General features: G+C 52.5%; 1 pseudogene; it reads right to left on the minus strand.

Moving 5' to 3' along the window:
• Positions 1–6205: 6205 nt before the first annotated feature.
• Positions 6206–8266, minus strand: LOC149367091 (uncharacterized; annotated as a pseudogene).
• Positions 8267–16248: the final 7982 nt, after the last annotated feature.

The following is a 16248-nucleotide window of genomic DNA, read 5'->3' on the forward strand; positions in this document are numbered from 1 at the left end:
TACCACCAGTCCTAAGAAGATATGGCTCATGGCAACTTTCACTGCTTCGCTGCCTACCACAAACTTTTGTGAACATCTGAGAAGGAGCATTAGTTCAGATTTCTTCGCATCAATTTTAAGGCAACTGTTCTCCAAAACCTGGCTAGGTCCTCCACGGATCTTCACTAGCTGGTTTCCCTCTTTGCCTTTCTTGTGAGGCCGTTCGTAATCTATTTCGTTACAGGAGGCATATCGTATTCTTTCATCTAACTGCCTTCGTCATTAGCGTCGTGAGGTCTGTGCAGAATTCCTCGGTAGCTTTACCAACCTTATCCACAACGGAAAAAATTTTTTCCCTCCTTGTCTCTCATTGAGTTTCTGCTTGACCGGTTTCACGGTACTTCAGTTCTTTTTTCAAAACATCCTGAGTTCTCCGCATATTGCACTTACTTACCTCGGTTACTTTAAGGTTAATGATTAGCATGACCTTTTTGCCACTTTTAACAATAAGCTTAGATGCAGTCGTGATTTGGCGTATTTTAATCATACAGTCTACTGAGAGAACTTTCCAAGATCCTATGTAGCTACCGTACCCCTACTCCTGTTGCCGGCATGGTGGAGTGGATAGCGTGCTCGTCTCGCACTCCGGAGACCTTGGTTCGATTTCCCAACTCGACCAATTTCTTACTCGATTTTATTTATGTTTCTGCTCTGACTAAATAGGTTAATTAGGCTAATTGGTTAATTAACTAATTAACTAAACTAAGTTCCACTTGATTGGAGCATCACTATACCATCCCGTTAAATCGTTGCATGGTTACCAGCCAAAGTACAATTTGCCCCGTTTGAGATTCGCGCACTGTGACGTCACGACCGTTTCGACCAATTGAAAAGCGTGACATTTCTGTCGACAACTCTGCATACAATGATTAGGCATTAAAGGCTTCCGCCTTAATAATTTCTTCATGCAGTGGAGATTGTATGGCACCGGAATCCGAAGTGAGGCCCTCGGCCACGAGAGGCAAGCGCTGTACCTATGTGTCAGTGCTGCCTCAATTAATACTTCTTACATTAATACACTAGTTACTCCCCGGCCCAGGATTTAAGATTCTAAGATTCTAAAAGGAGTTATAAGATTAACTGAGGCCGGTGTGTATGCCGTTATAAACTGCAGAGTGCAAAGCTAAGGAAAAAAATGGCTGAGGCTTAGCTAAGGTTAAGCCTTGTCAGATGCGAAGCATATTGATGGCTAGGCTTGGTAATACATGGCTTTCGACCCGGTGTATATTATGTAGACGTAGCAGGGCCATCGCCCACGGGATTTTACTCGGCCGCTGTCGTTCACCAGGAAATGCACGTTGATGGACTCTCCTTTCGAGCCCCGAATTCAATGCGGGCCGAGGAAGTAGCGATAGCGCTTGCTGCCGCCCACGCCAATTCGAGAATAATCATCACGGACTCCCGAAAAGCATGTGAACATTACTTGGCAGGGGAGATCTCCCCCTTAGCTGCTTGTATTCTACGACGGACTGCCACTGATCCAACACCCAAACGAATCATTTGGGCTCCTGGCCACCAGGGCTTACGAGGTAATGAGGCCGCTGACGCGGCTGCCCGAGCGCTTACTCACCGGGCTCCTCATCCCAGCTCTTCTGGCTCGGAGACTAACCAGCCGCTGCTGCGATTCAGGGAAATATTAACACATTATAGCGACAACCACCGCCTTTTCCCGGCCCCTGCAAAAGGGCTGAGTAAGACGGAGGAGCGAACTTTAAGGCGCCTGCAGACAGGTACTCTACTCTGTCCTGCAATAATAAAACATTACGATCCTAACACGGATGGGCGATGCCCACACTGTGGGGAGACCTGTGATATCTTCCACATGGTGTGGGCATGTACTCAAAATCCCCACCTCCCCCCTTCCCCTACCCCTTCCAGAGAGGCATGGGAGACTGCCCTCCTCAACTGCTCCTCGCTTGAGTCCCAAAGGGCTCTGGTGAAACGGGCGAGAGACGGGGCCTCGTCGTGCGGTGTCCCGGACTAGGGACGCCGACCATGTAGCGGGGCCACTCTGTGGCTCCCAAACTCTTTTTTTTTTTACAATATAAAAGTTTTCACCACCACCTTGGTTGAATACTTGGTCATCGCGTCCGCCTGCCCGGTGGAGCGAGCGTTTCACCTACACCGAGTGTGAACGCGCGTTCGAAATGCGCGGGAATGCCGCTCGAGGACATTCCGGCGTCTGTGCAATGGCATCGTTCTCCCTCTCCCAGCGCGTGACGGCGATCTGTCGTGATGTCATCGTGTCACGTGGTTGGTCGCGTACAGCTCCGAGCGACGGCGCGAGGTGGGGGACCTGTTTCTCATCTCTCATGACGTCACCGTGTCACGTGGTGTGACGTCATCGTGTCACGTGGTTGGTCGCGTACAGCTCCGAGCGACGGCGCGAGGTGGGGGACCTGTTTCTCATCTGTCATGACGTCATCGTGTCACGTGGTTGGACGCGTACAGCCACGGTGACGGCGTGAGGCATAGCTCTAGCAATATGCTTCGCATAAAAAGGTTGACGGCCACTGCTTTTCGAGGAACTACATGAATAGTAAAGGAGATATCAAAGGGTTAGTGAGGTTAGGGGGAGAACAAGGCATCCGAGACGCCTGAAGAGCGCGATGAACGGCTAGCCAAGCGGAGACGCCAAACTGCGGACCGCAAGAAGCGCCTAGCAACTGTGCCGGAGCCTGCGATGTTCGATAACAGCAGCCAAACGCAGGAAAAAGTGAAGGCCCATTTAGTTGTTGAGTTCAGTCGTTGTATTCTACTGGTGGGATTAGCCTGATTGGATTGGATTGGAGCAAACTTTATTTGTGCCTGCAGTTGGGCGCTCGCGCGCCCCGACGAGGCAGGGACCCGCTCGCCGTTGCCGGCTCGCTGGGTCCCTGCCTTTCGAGCGCCCCGAGGACCTGCTGGACGGCCCATAGCTGTTGGTCATGGTCGTTGCTCTTAGCGGCTGCCTCCAGCCGCGGCGGGATTGTTCCTGATCTTGCTTCCTTTGGATTTCTGATGCAGTCCCACAAGATGTGCGTGTGATCTGCCGGCTCCCTCCGGCAGACTCTACACGTATCGGTCGGGTAGGTCTCGGGGTACATGCGATGCATCAGTACCGGGCTCGGTAGCGATCCGGTCTGGAGCTGTCTCAGTAGTACCGTCTCCGCTCGACTCAGCCTCGGGTGCGGAGGTGGGAGAGTCCTGCGAGCCAGGCGGTAGGCCTTCGTGATTTCGCTGTAGTCGGTCATGCGGTCCTTGGCTTCGAACCACGTCGGACGGTGTGTTGCCGGGGCGCGGTTGGTTAACGCTCGCGTCGCTGCGTTGCCGTCTCATTGTGGTTCGCACTGCGTTCCGACGCGTCGCCCGCGTGCGCCGGAAACCACTTACTCTTCTGTCTTGCAGTTTAGTCGCTCGTAGTACGCGCTCGGCCTCCCTGCAGACTTGGCCTTTGGCGAAGTTTCGCACCGCCTGTCTCGAGTCACTCAGCACCGTGTAGCAGTCTGCGTCGGCGATGGCCAGGGCGATGGCCACCTCCTCCGCTTGTTCCACTCCGGCGATTCTCACGCTCGCTGCCGTCCTCGTGGCGCCGGTCGACGCCTCTATGACGACCGTTGCGAAGGCGTTCCGTTGGTATTCGGCCGCGTCCACGTACCGCGCGTGCTCGTCGTTGGCGTGCAGGTCGATGAGAGCCTTGGCCCTCGCCGCTCTTCTTACCTTGTTATACTCGGGGTTCATGTTCTTGGGTATGGGGTCAATTTTGGTCTGGCGTCGGACCTCTTCGGGGACGGGGAGCTTCGTCTCCGCCTCGTTCGAGTGTCCTGTTCCCAGGTCGTCCAGTATCTTCCTCCCGGCTTTGGTCGTGGACAGCCGCTCCAGTTGAGAGGTCCGTTGCGCTTCGGCTATTTCTTCTAGCGTGTTGTGCATCCCGAGTTCTAAGAGGCGGGTCGTGCTCGTGGACTCGAACAGGCCCAGCGCCGCCTTGTACGCTCTCCTGATTATTACATTAATTTTGTTGCGTTCGTGTTGTTGCAGCCATCTGTGGTAGGCTGCAACGTACGCGACGTGGCTGATGATGAAGGATTGGACGAGCCTGATTAGGCTCTCCTCTCTCATGCCAGCCTTCCGGGAAGTGACTCTTTTGAGGAGTCGCATAGCGTTGGCCGTTTTTGCCGTGAGACGGGCGATGGTTTCGCCGTTTCTTCCATGATTTTCGATGACCATGCCTAGGATCCTGATTTTGCTGACCTCGGGGATCACGTTGCCGGATTTGGTTACGATTCTGATTTTTTCGCATTCGCGTTGTCTGGTCTTGCATCTGCCATTGTTGGTAGGTGGGAGTATGAGGAGCTCCGATTTGTTCGGCGAACATCTCAAGCCGGTGCCTTCCAGGTGGTCTTCTATCGCGTCGACGGCGGCTTGCAGAGCGCCCTCGATGTGGGCGTCGCTGCCGCCGGTCACCCACAGTGTGATATCGTCCGCGTAGATGGTGTGCCTGACGTCTTCGATGTCCGCGAGCTTCTCGGCCACTCCGATCATTACCAGGTTGAACAGCATCGGCGAAATGACCGATCCCTGCGGTGTGCCGGTGCTCCCGAGCTTCTTCTCTTGCGTTTGTAGGTCGCCTGCTCGTAGCTCGGTGGTCCTGTCCGTGAGGAAGTCCTTGATGTAGTTGTAGGATCTTTCGCCCATGTTGAGCTCCGAGACTTGGGACAGAATCGCCGAGTGTTTCACATTATCAAAGGCGCTCTTTAGGTCGAGACCCAGGATTGCCTTGTTGTCGCGGGCGCTGCCGCCATTGTCTATGATTTGGTATTTGAGCTGCAGCATCGCGTCCTGCGTGCTGAGGTGCTGTCTGAAGCCGATCACCGTGGCCGGATAGAGCCCTTCTCGTTCCAGGTAGTCTTGCCACCTGTTGAGCAGGACGTGCTCCAGCACCTTGCCCAGGTAGTCTTGCCACCTGTTGAGCAGGACGTGCTCCAGCACCTTGCCCACGCAGGACGTGAGCGAGATGGGCCGAAGGTTGTCCGTGTCCGGTGGCTTCCCCGGCTTGGGTATCAGGATAGTCTTGGCTGTCTTCCACTGCTTTGGAAGCGCGGCCGCTCTCCAGCACTTGTTGAAGTATTTTGCGAGGTGTTCAATCGAGCCGTCGTCGAGGTTCTTGAGCGCCTTGTTCGTGACGAGGTCCGGGCCAGCTGCCGACCGGCTGTTGAGGGCGTGCAGGGCCGCGCGGACCTCCTCGACGTCGATGTCACGATCGAGCTTCGCGTTGGGTAGGCCGCCGTACGGCGCGTGTTGTTCGGTGGGTGTAGTGGGCAGGTATTTGTCATTGATGCGCCTGGTGATTTCATCGGCGCCGTGTACCGAGACCACCCGATGTATGAGCTTGGCGAGTCTGTCCCTTTGGTGCGACTTGGTCTTGGTTTCGTCGAGCAGGTGCCGCAGCAGGTTCCACGTCTTCCCGCTATGCATCTGCCCGTCTGCCGCGTTGCAGATCTCGATCCACTGTTGCGTGCATAGAGCGCGGCAGTGCTCCTCGATCGCTCGGTTGACCTTCGCCACCTTCTTTCTGAGTCTGCGGTTGAGCCGTTGGTTCTTCCAGCGACTTAGTATTGACTGCTTGGCTTCGATGAGATGCGCTAGCCGGCTGTCTACTTTATCAATCGCAGCGTCCGTTTCAATTTCTTTGGTCGCGTCGCGTACGCTCTTGGTGATTTCAGCCGTCCACGTCTCTATGTCTTCGATCTCGCCGTCAGCGTCTGTCTTCTGGCTTCTGGCGTCTCGGAAGGCATCCCAGTCTACCTATCTGTGTGTTTTGATGCTGTGTCGTTGTGTTCTGGTATGCTGATTTCCACGATGGTGTGGTCGCTGCCGAGGTCGGTTCCCGTGTTTCGCCAGGAGATCGCGCCCCGGACGTCGTTCTTGACGAACGTGAGGTCCGGAGTGGTGTCCCGGGACACAGAGTTACCGATTCTCGTCGGATGCGCCGGCTCCGTGATGAGGGTGAAGTCGAGTTCCATGGCGTCTTGGTACAGGTCGCGGCCCTTTGCTGTGTACTTGTTGTAGCCCCAGGCTGGGTTCATCGCGTTGAAGTCGCCGCAGACGATTAGCGTGTTGCGGCCTGCCGCGGTGCTGGCTCTGTGTAGTATCGTTTTGAATCTCTGTTTTCTCTGTGATGGGTTGCTGTATATGTTGAGCAGAAAAATGCTTCCTTTTCTCTTCTTGCCCGGGATGATTTCGGTGAGTGTGTGCTCGATCTTGATATTGCTTTGCAGCTCGTGCTCAACGAACGTGAGTCCTTTCCTGACCAGGGTGCACAGGCCTCTCCCGTCGGGCTGGCCCTTGTGCACTCTGTAGCCGGGCAGGGACGGTGCGTCGGTGAGTGTTTCTTGTAATAGGATCACGTCTGGTTTGCGCGCGGCATGTGCGATGTGCTGTTGGATGACTGCCTTCTTCCTTGCGAGGCCGCGATAGTTCCACTGCCACGCTGTTACGGCTGCTGCTGTTGTTGCGTTGGCAGCCATGGTTGCGTTGGTGTGTACGCGGTTCCCTGGTTGGGTGGATGTTGCGCGAAGAGGGGCGCAAACGTCGGGTGGCTCACTATCGGCTGTAGGGTCCTTTCGATGTAGGCGAATCTGTTCGTGTTCTCGGCTTGGTAGGTCTCCATTGTTTGTTTCATTGCTGTCACTGCTGCGATGTTCTCCGTGATTAATTGTTCGAGTTTGGTGAACGTCGCTTCGAATTTGGCCTCGGGGTTGTCGATTCGATTGTTCTCTGTTTGCTTGCGCGTGGCCTCGACGGCTCGCTTCTTAGGTGCCGGTTCCTCTACAGCTGTCTCCTGGGTGTTCATGGTTGTTTCGTCGGTCGTGCTTGTGCTTGGCGTGAGTCTCTGTGGAGGCTCGTTGTTGCATAGCAGCAACTTACGGATATCGGCGATCTCTCTCGTGAGGCTGTTGATGGTCGTGCGCAGCGCCGCGTTCTCTTGTCTTAATGTCTCGTTGGCTTCTCGCATCTTGTTTATATCGTCTTTCCTCGTGGCTTCGGTGTTTTTATGCGCGTTCCTTATATTGTTCCCTTTAGCTGCGTCAGCCCAGCTGACTCGCTCACGTGATGGTGACCTTTTCCTACTGAGGCTTCTCTTGCAGCTGCTGTCTCTGGAATTTGGCGCGCGGTTGTCTGATGGAGTCCTTGACTTTCCCGCAGCTGGCGGCTTGTCGAGTGGCGGGAAATCGCTCTCCGACAGCAGCTGGCGTTCGGCCTGTCGGCGCTCCCATTGTCGCTTGCGCACTACGTAGGGGATCTTGTATTTCGCCTTGCACGTTCGGTCTCCGGTCGGGTGTTCGTCCCCGCACAGCTTACATTTAGGGGTACAGGGATGGTCTTCTTTGGGGTTGGCGAGTCCGCAGGCCAGGCACGTCTGGATTTTCGGGGTCGGGCACACGTCCTTTCGGTGTCCCACTCAGCCGTACTGCTTGCAAACGTCGATCTGTTTCCTGTAGAGGCGGCACGGTATCAGGGTGACTCCGTATCGGACGAAGTTCGGTACCTTGGGTCCCTGGAACACCACGATCGCGGTGGTCGTGCTGCCGATCCTCTTTGCGCCCACTGCTAGCGGGTTTCTCTCGTTGACGATGTTCCTATCTATCTCGTCGGCGCTCGCATCGATGGGGATGCCTCTGATGACGCCCTTTACGGTGTCGTGAGGAGCCGTGCGATATGCGCTGACTTCGTAGGAGTTGTCTTGAATATAGATTTCCTGGATTTTAGCGTACCTAGCCGCGTTGTCTTCGTTCGGTGTACTGACGACCATGATGTTCTGTTGCGTGTTGGGGCAGATGGTGTCCGCGGCGCTTTCCTCGCTCGTGATCTTGGCCGCGGCGAGTATGGCCGCAGCGACGGTGGTGGTGCCGGTCTTGACGTTGTCCAGTCCCCCTCTGGGTCTGACGACTATCTTGCTCTCTTCCAGTGGCATGGCTGGCATGCGTGCTGCCTTGATGGCCGAGGCTCTGACGTTCTTGTGGAATTTCGTTTTCGGGCTTGTTTGACTCCCGCCGGGTCCGTCAGGCTTGCCGCCGTCGGGGGTCCGCTGGCGCAGCCTCGACATGTGTTCCCCCGCGAGCGTCCATCCGGCGTCGTTGTGGTATTCCTCTGGTGATATCTCTTTTCCTTGAACTTGAACGCACATTTGGTTGTCCACGATCATTGTAGACGTAGCGGACGTCTCCCTCGTAACGGACGCCTCCATCTCGGCCGCCGCCGAGGAGTACGGCAGGCGGCGACCGGTGCGACGGTGCCGGGCCTAGCGTCCGCGGGACAAGCTTAGGCCTAGCACTCCTTCACACGGCGGCGGTAGAAAAAGTCACAAAATTTGGCAAAGAAAAACGCACCTCTAGGGTCAGCTGGTATCGGTCGATGCCGCTCGCCTTCACGGACACATTGGTGCAAGGAAAACTTTGTTTCGAGGTAATTAGCACTGCGTAATTGGTTAGCAGTGACAGAGCCGATGTGAACACGTCTGCTCCGGCGGCATCGATTAGCCTGAAGGCCTATCGGCTGACCGTTGTTCGCTACATATATATATCCTAGCAAAGCCGAGGTAAGCCACGACCAATTTATGAAACTTGTGTTTCCTGCATGTAAGGATGTCATAGATGCCATGTAGATTAAAAAAAAGTTGGAGGCTTATCAAGGTTAAGCCCAGTGGATGCGAAGCAGCCTTCGTTTTGCATTCTTATTATTAACGTCCTTAGCGTTTGGAGGCATCTTGACCGCATACACGCCCGGCGCAAAGACGCTGGCGCGGTTGCGGGCACAGAGACTGACGCGACGGCGGGCACGCGCCGCCTCATCCTTGGCGTGACGTCCCATATCACGTGATGCAGCGATGGTGGCGCCGCCGCCGCGTCGCGCGCGACGGCGCGAACCGAAGCGTGGAGGCCTCCGCCGGGCGACGTCCGACGGCGCGATATGAGGCCCCATCTGCAGCCGGTGTGACGTTATCACGTGACGTCACATCATGTGATCTCACTTGAAGGTCAATGGTGGCCACCGCCGGGCGTCGCGCGAAGGCCCGAAACCTACGTTAATATGCTTCGCATAAAAAAAATCAGCCGTCTGCCGGCGCAGTCATACCATATCGAAGTTTGAAATAAAACAACAGAATTGGCCATGAACGGAATTCAAACTCGCAGCGGCGCGAATAGATCCACTTCTCTCGCTGCTGCAATGGACCACTACGCAATCGCCGCATCCGTTTTTTCTTGATTTCTCATTTCGACAGATTACAACAAAAGGGCACAAAACAGATTAGGTTACTTCATCGCCGCACCCTAACATCTGGCGTGTCACAGTTTCAAACTCTAGCGGTGTGTTCTGGATGTCGTCGTTTCTGTGAACTTCCATGTTGTTGTTGTGAGCCTTTGAAAAGATGGCACATGCCCACAGGGGAATCGGCCAAGAATCGGAAGGAAAAGGTCGCTATTCACCTGTACACACTAAAGGCGAAAGAAAAGCACACGGGAGAGCCACAATTCTATCCGTGCCTTTTGCGCTATGCTTGGGATACCGTCCTCTTCATCAACTTTCATTCGCTTCCAAACGCAATGTGCAAGAAAGGTCCAATAAAGAGCCACGTGACATGCATGGAGCGCAACGGAACGGCCGAAGATTTAAACCACCGCAACAGAGTCGCCTGAATCAAGGAACGCTCTTGCCACAAAGTGCATGCTATAACATTTTCTCGCATCAGCTATATTGTAATCTTCCTTTTTCGTTCTTTCTTTCGTTCCAGGTTTGTCGTCTACAAGGTTCCATACATAAAGAACCAATGCACCGGATATGAAATGTTGTACTATGACAGTGATTCAAAGGACGATACCTGGACAATGTTGGGTGCAAGTATCGATAAAGCGCACAAGAATAACCCGGTTTACACTACGACGGCCCCCATATACGCTGGTACTCGTGATCAGGTCAGCATCTGTAATGCACAACTTTGTACAGACGAAGAATAAGCATTATTTAATGAAGGCAAAGAAATTATTCATGTTATCTGAGGCGTGAAACGATAGAAACTATATTGACGATGGATGTGCTCTATTCACAACGAGGGTATTTGAGTATAAGTGTCGAACACAAGGAAAATTAATACTTTACCGTACAGAAAACGAAAAACGTTGTCTAAATACAGCAATATAAAGCTCTAAACAGTACAGAACTTGTTGCCCTACACCATCTAAAGCGCCAATTTCAGCATTCGACAGTGATAAAGGAAAGCTGGCACGGGAACTGCCAGACTGTAGTGTCGAACATTTCAGACAAATATCATGAGGACTTTTCATAGTTTCTAGGAAAAGTGCATGTGCGGTGAACACATAGGGGGGGGGGGGGGGGGCATTGTAAGTCACTTAATGCGCTTAGAGGTAAAAGACGGGTCACAGCAATGAACATTTTAGGCTCTCATAGGCTCGCACTTACTGTCTTCCGGTCTGCAAGAATATTTTAATAATTAGGACCCTTCATTTTATACGCCCAACCCGATTGTCCCCGAAATTTTCTCACCAAAGACCGCCCAGGGATTCAAATTAACCAGTTGAGGCGCCGCTCGCCATTTCCGCGAGAAAAAAAAATGGCTTCGATAATTAGGGCCGCCTTACGGATATGACGTAACAGCACAGTAAGGTAATTTCCATATATATTTACATTCATAGGCCCCCGGGAGTCCTCACACCCCTCCTTGCGTCGGGGCGCAGTGGTTAAGAGGTGCCTCACTGCCTTATGTTAGCCGGTGCTCCAAGCGGTGGGCCTTGTGAAGCCAAGGTTGCTCTTCCCGAGCGACCAATCATTGATTTAACTGCCACCTGCCCCACTGGGCAGTTTCGTCACTCTCCGGAGGGCAGGTTGTGATGACGCCACAAGGTCACGTGACCTAGGTGTCCCACCTGCCTCCTGTACGTTGCTCTCTGGGCACCGCCTTCCAGAGTCATGCCCGTGATTTTTCGTTCACAACGCCGACTGCGACAACGCAGACGTCGGATTTTCTGCGTAGCGGGGCCTTTAAGGCTATCGCGGTACAAACGTTATTGGAGATCTAAATAGAGCAAACTGACTTGTTTTGTCGAGAGAAGCATTTTCTTTTGAGCAGGAATCAGCACAATTGCGTACAACGCGTCATGGTGATCTCGTAGCAAATCATGTACAAATCTTTGCATTCAACTCTACCTTATTATTGTCACATAGTGGTGACTGCCGTCAGGAGAGCAGGAAGACGGGGAAAATGGCTTGTAAGCAAAACACTTTATTTGGGCTGACTTGCGTCCGTAAAGAAGTGAATGACGTGGCGGCGGCGTAGTAACAAGCGTGCTCGGCGGTCGTCGTACCGAATGCCCGCCGCTCTCGGCCGTGCTCAATTTAAAGCTGATAGCGAACTTTCGAGATAAAGCGTGCAAAGTTACTGGAACATTCTGGAAAAACGTAGAAGCGGCTCCGCCTGGATGCGATCAGCCGAGATAAATCTGGGGCGCGATTACGAGTCGCTCAAAATCGTCTCAATCGGAAAGTGTCTCAAAAAGTGTCTCATTTGCCCCGTTCCTATTGGTCGGTCGTGACCAGCGGCCATATTGGTTTTTTGCGTCACCGGCCGACGTCATAAGTGTGCCAAAAGTGTTGACGTTGCTCACCTAATTATGCGAGCCGATTGAGACGATTTCTTGCGACTAGAACGAGTGGTCTCAAACCGCTCGAGACAGAAAATGGCGGTTGTTTACATGGCCGGTGGCCGCGCGAGCAGCGGTGTAAGAGGGTGCATGAAGACGGTTTTGACGTGCCGGACGAGTTGTTTCGACGTTTTGACATAGGAAGGAGCATAATGGTTGTGCGACGAACTCGCCGTTGAACTTGGAGGTGTGCGGGTGAGTGCGCGGTCAGTGGAGCGGCAAGTGCCTGTGCGCGCCTTCGCCGCCGGTGGGTTTCAAGACACCGTAGAAAATGAAGTAAACGTCGGCGTAGCCCAACCGACTGTGCAAGTGTTTGCGGTGAGTTGCGGAGAGCACTGTCAAAGTTAAGTCGCAGAAGGTGCGCGCTTTTCGGCGAGACCCCTCAAGACAATGCGGCGGCGAAGGTGGACTTCCTTCGCATAAACTTTCGCCACCGCAGTATCCCCGGCGGCGTCATCCGAGCATCATCCGAACGGAACGGCACCACCAACACGAATATCAAGTGCTTAACCCGAAGCGGGCGGCATGAGTTGGTTACGAGGCGGAAGAGTGATTGTTGCCGCAGTGACCGGGCGTGCCGGCTCTTAATTCCCGCAGTGAGATTGCAAGCTCCCATCAGCAGCTGCACCGGTCTGCTTCCGTATGTCGGCAGTTGCTGCAGTGTGATTATTCATGGTCGCCGGGTATTTTCTGAACAAAAATAAATATAATCACGCATCGCCCTTGGAGCACATTTGCCATCGATAGCAGCAAGGTGAGTTCACACTGGCGAGTCGCGGAGGTCGCGCGACAGGCTTAAATCGATTTATTACGCTCCCTCCCCGCTTTACATGTGCTTCGCAAACCGTAACTAGTTGACCGAAATCGGTCGCCTAGAATACTAGCGCGACGATTGCAACTCGCCAGTGTGAACTTGCCTTGAAGCTGCCTTCGCCGGTTTTCGAGCCAAGCGCTCCTTCCAAATTGATCTCGGCAGACTCGTAGCAATCACTGCCTTTAAACAGATTTTTCCGCGCACTTAAGACGTCTGCGCAGTACTTTGATTCTGCGTAATGTGTAAAAAAAAGAGGACAGCCGTCGAATCAGCAGATTTTTTTTCTGGCTGCCATGTTTACGATGGCTGAATATGTGCGTGGAGGGATAAGGCTGAATCGGTTGATTGGTTGGTTGGTTTATGGGGTTTAACGTCCCAAAGCGACTAAGGCTATGAGAGACGCCGTAGTGGAGGGCTCCGGAAATTTCGACCAGCTGGGGTTCTTTAACGTGCACTGACATCGCACAGTACACGGGCCTCGAATTTCTCCTCCAAAGAAATTCAACCGCCGCGGCCGGGATCGAACCCGCGTCTTTCGGGCCAGCAGCCGAGCACCATAGCCACTGAGCCACCGCGGCGGCTCAGCGGAATCGGTTGAATCAGGCGGCAGCTCACGCCGCCTAGCCGCCGCTACCGACGCTTTTCCAGCGTCAGCGCACCCTCGCGGCAGCAAAAGTGACTGAAGAGCAAATTTAGTTGCAAAATTGAGGACGCTTCTTCTTTTGCTTCATGTCGTTGAGTTTGAAACATAGTTTGTTAGCGAAATAAAACATTCTTCAAATTATTAACGGCGTGTTTACAGAAAAACTTTAGCATACGGTCCCTTATTGCGCAACTAAATGCTTCCTGGGTGGAACCCTACTATTAGACACCACAAACTCGCTGCTAATTGGTTGATTCCGCAGTCAACAACTCGCGGTGTCGTCATTTTGACGTCAGAGTCTCAAAATTGAGACAAAAACTCGTAATCGCGCCCCTGGACACGTCTTGCATCGCAGACAAAGCAATAAAGCGGCGTGTCGGCAGCTTTGAAGAATGAACAAACACTACTAAGATTCGCGGCAAAGAAGCATCCTCCCCATGCTTTAAAACATAAGGCGACAAGGAACAAAAAAAAAAAAGAACGGACTGGACGGAAACGGAAAAGTCGAGTGCGGAAACACAGTGTCCTTTAGCGCGCATATAGGGCTTTAGACGGACAGCATGGACAACTTCTGGTGATACGCGGCGTCGCTGGGATGCAGTCATTTGGTCAGGGACGACTTCATAGTCCAATTCACGTACCAAGCAGCAGAGCTGCTCGGCTCAATACTGGAAATATATTGCAAAGGCTGGTCTTACAAAGGACCACAGTGAAACCATCCACATGCAATATTGGGCAGATTAACTGTGCTGCTTGGCGTAGCTTCCCTTCTGGGTGGAGTGTAGAGCAGTGACACTGTAATCGTAAACAGAGGTGCGGGTGTCTTTCGCACGCATCCCGTCATTAAGGCACTCTTGTTGGTCTGCTGCATAATCGCATCATCTGTTACCTCTGCTTTGATATCGGCGAAGGTCTTTAGAATCTTTGGATATAGTATCGCGATAACAGCGAAGAAAACGGCGAGTGTTTATGGTATTGGTGACCGCTACTATACGCCAAAGGATATCTATATTTACGCAGGACAGGAGCTAGGCTATGGGTCAAAGCCAGCCTACTGTATCCAATAGCTTAGAACTTGGGTCTTTTAAAGCGTGAAAGGCTTTCAAATTTCATTCTCGCAAAACTCACGCGGATATCGTCCTAAATTATTTTAAAAGGTTCAGCCACAAAGGTTCAGATAAAACAGGTGGATTTTATTATTTGTTTCCACAGTACGGGAAAATGCGGTGCCTTAGTTTCCAAAGAGACCATCGAAAGCGTAATTTTTTAATTTTAATATTGTTACGTGACGGCCAGCCGAGGAATGATGCGCGATGAACGATGGACGAGACAAAGCGCGAGCGTTCCGTCCCGCGCCACTGCCAGCTTCGTCGTCTTCATCACAATATGCTTAAATGTTTGTTATCCTTTTAATATTTCAAATGGTGTGTGAACGTAGTCAACTTTCGGCAGGGTACATTAAGTGACAACAAGATTTGGCGCTGGTTTTTCGATTGGCTGGGAGTCCATTATGGTGTCTCGTAGTGTCGTAAGCTTTTCAGATGGAGAAAAAACGAAAGCAGCAGTGAAAGCAAGCAAAACTAATTAGAATAACGCAAGGACCGGCAGTTTTCATTTCGCTTTAAATTGTCGTGGAGCCTAGTGGTGTTGTTCAAGCTGCCGACACCGAAGAATCAACCACAACAAGAAATAAAAACCGCCAGCACACCATGCTGAAAATGTTAAAAGAAAATCCGAGCAGAATCCGGGGCTTGGGGGAGAAGCCGGTGCTGACGTTCCAATGCTGCCAGCGACAAAGTGATTACATCAAACTTCAAGGAGCTCTTTTTGTTGTGTTAGCCACCCCTACTATGTCCGTGACGTAGACACGGAACAAAGACACCATCGAAATTTGTGGCTGGGGCTGCTCTGACAAGGCAAGAATCCCATGGAATTTTCCGCTACCTATGAGCAAGGCACAGACCTGGTTTGTGCTGTCCAATCTAGGTACCGCATGTATCAAATAAGTTTTCTCCTTACTGAGTAGAGTATCTTCGGTTCGCGTGCGCCGACTACAATAATTCTCTTTGTGCTGGTGTCTGGAATTCATGACAGATCCCTTTACCCAAAATGATGAAAAAAAAAAAAACCATAGCACCTTAATAAAGACTAAAACTTTCTGTAAGGCCGTTGAAGGTAAAAAAACATTTAATATAGCTTCAAACCCAGCAAGATACGAATCAAGACATGCGCAAAAAAAGTAGCTTCGCTTTCCGATTCCTCAGATCTCTCGGCCCCCGCCGCAGCTTTACGCACTGTGCTCTAGCTGGTCTCCTGCCGAGCTGCGCGTTACATGCTGTTGTCTTCGTCATCTACGATCTGTTCTATCAGCGCACCAAACTGCTCTTTGCTATAGTGCAGCCGTGGCCGTGGTACTGAGAAGGTTGAGGCATTAGACAGAAAGGTCGCTTTCGCCAAGAACAATGAAGCGACTGGGAGTGCTACGCCGCTTCAAACAGCTGAAGCAACGAGAGACGCTCAGAACTTTGTACAGATCGCACAGCATAAGCGCCTCAAAGGGACGGCAGGTAAAGCAGCAAACGCGGCAGAGGAAAACAAGCCCTGGAAACCTTCACTCAGCGGTGCACGGACGCACAAACATCGTTGTCTACAGAGGCGCTGTGAATCCCTCTAACACCTGCGCTAGCCACGCTGGCCGTTCGAGCTATGCGGTCTACATTCCCTGAGCACCGCCGACACGCTTCCCCTCTTCGACGAGCAGCAGAGGGAACCGAAAGACGCCAAGCCACATCAGGACGCCAATCTCCGGTTGCCTCGGCCCCGCTCAACATCCGGTCGCAGAGAAACAGACATTGCCGTTTGAACTCTTGAGGTGTTCATGCTTCAATTGGAGGGGACACTTCAGCTCCACCTTAAGTGTATGACGAGGCAATTTAAGTGGGTTCATGCCCATATATCCAGAATTGGTCATTCTCTATTTAACATTATTTGCGATACTGTAAAAGAGATCGCGGCGAATCCTCCTACGACTGCCAGCGCCACTGCACTGGCAGGGG

This window comes from Amblyomma mixtum, chromosome 1, assembly GCF_055824585.1.
Source record: "Amblyomma mixtum isolate Tamu chromosome 1, ASM5582458v1, whole genome shotgun sequence".
NCBI classification, from domain to species: domain Eukaryota; kingdom Metazoa; phylum Arthropoda; class Arachnida; order Ixodida; family Ixodidae; genus Amblyomma; species Amblyomma mixtum.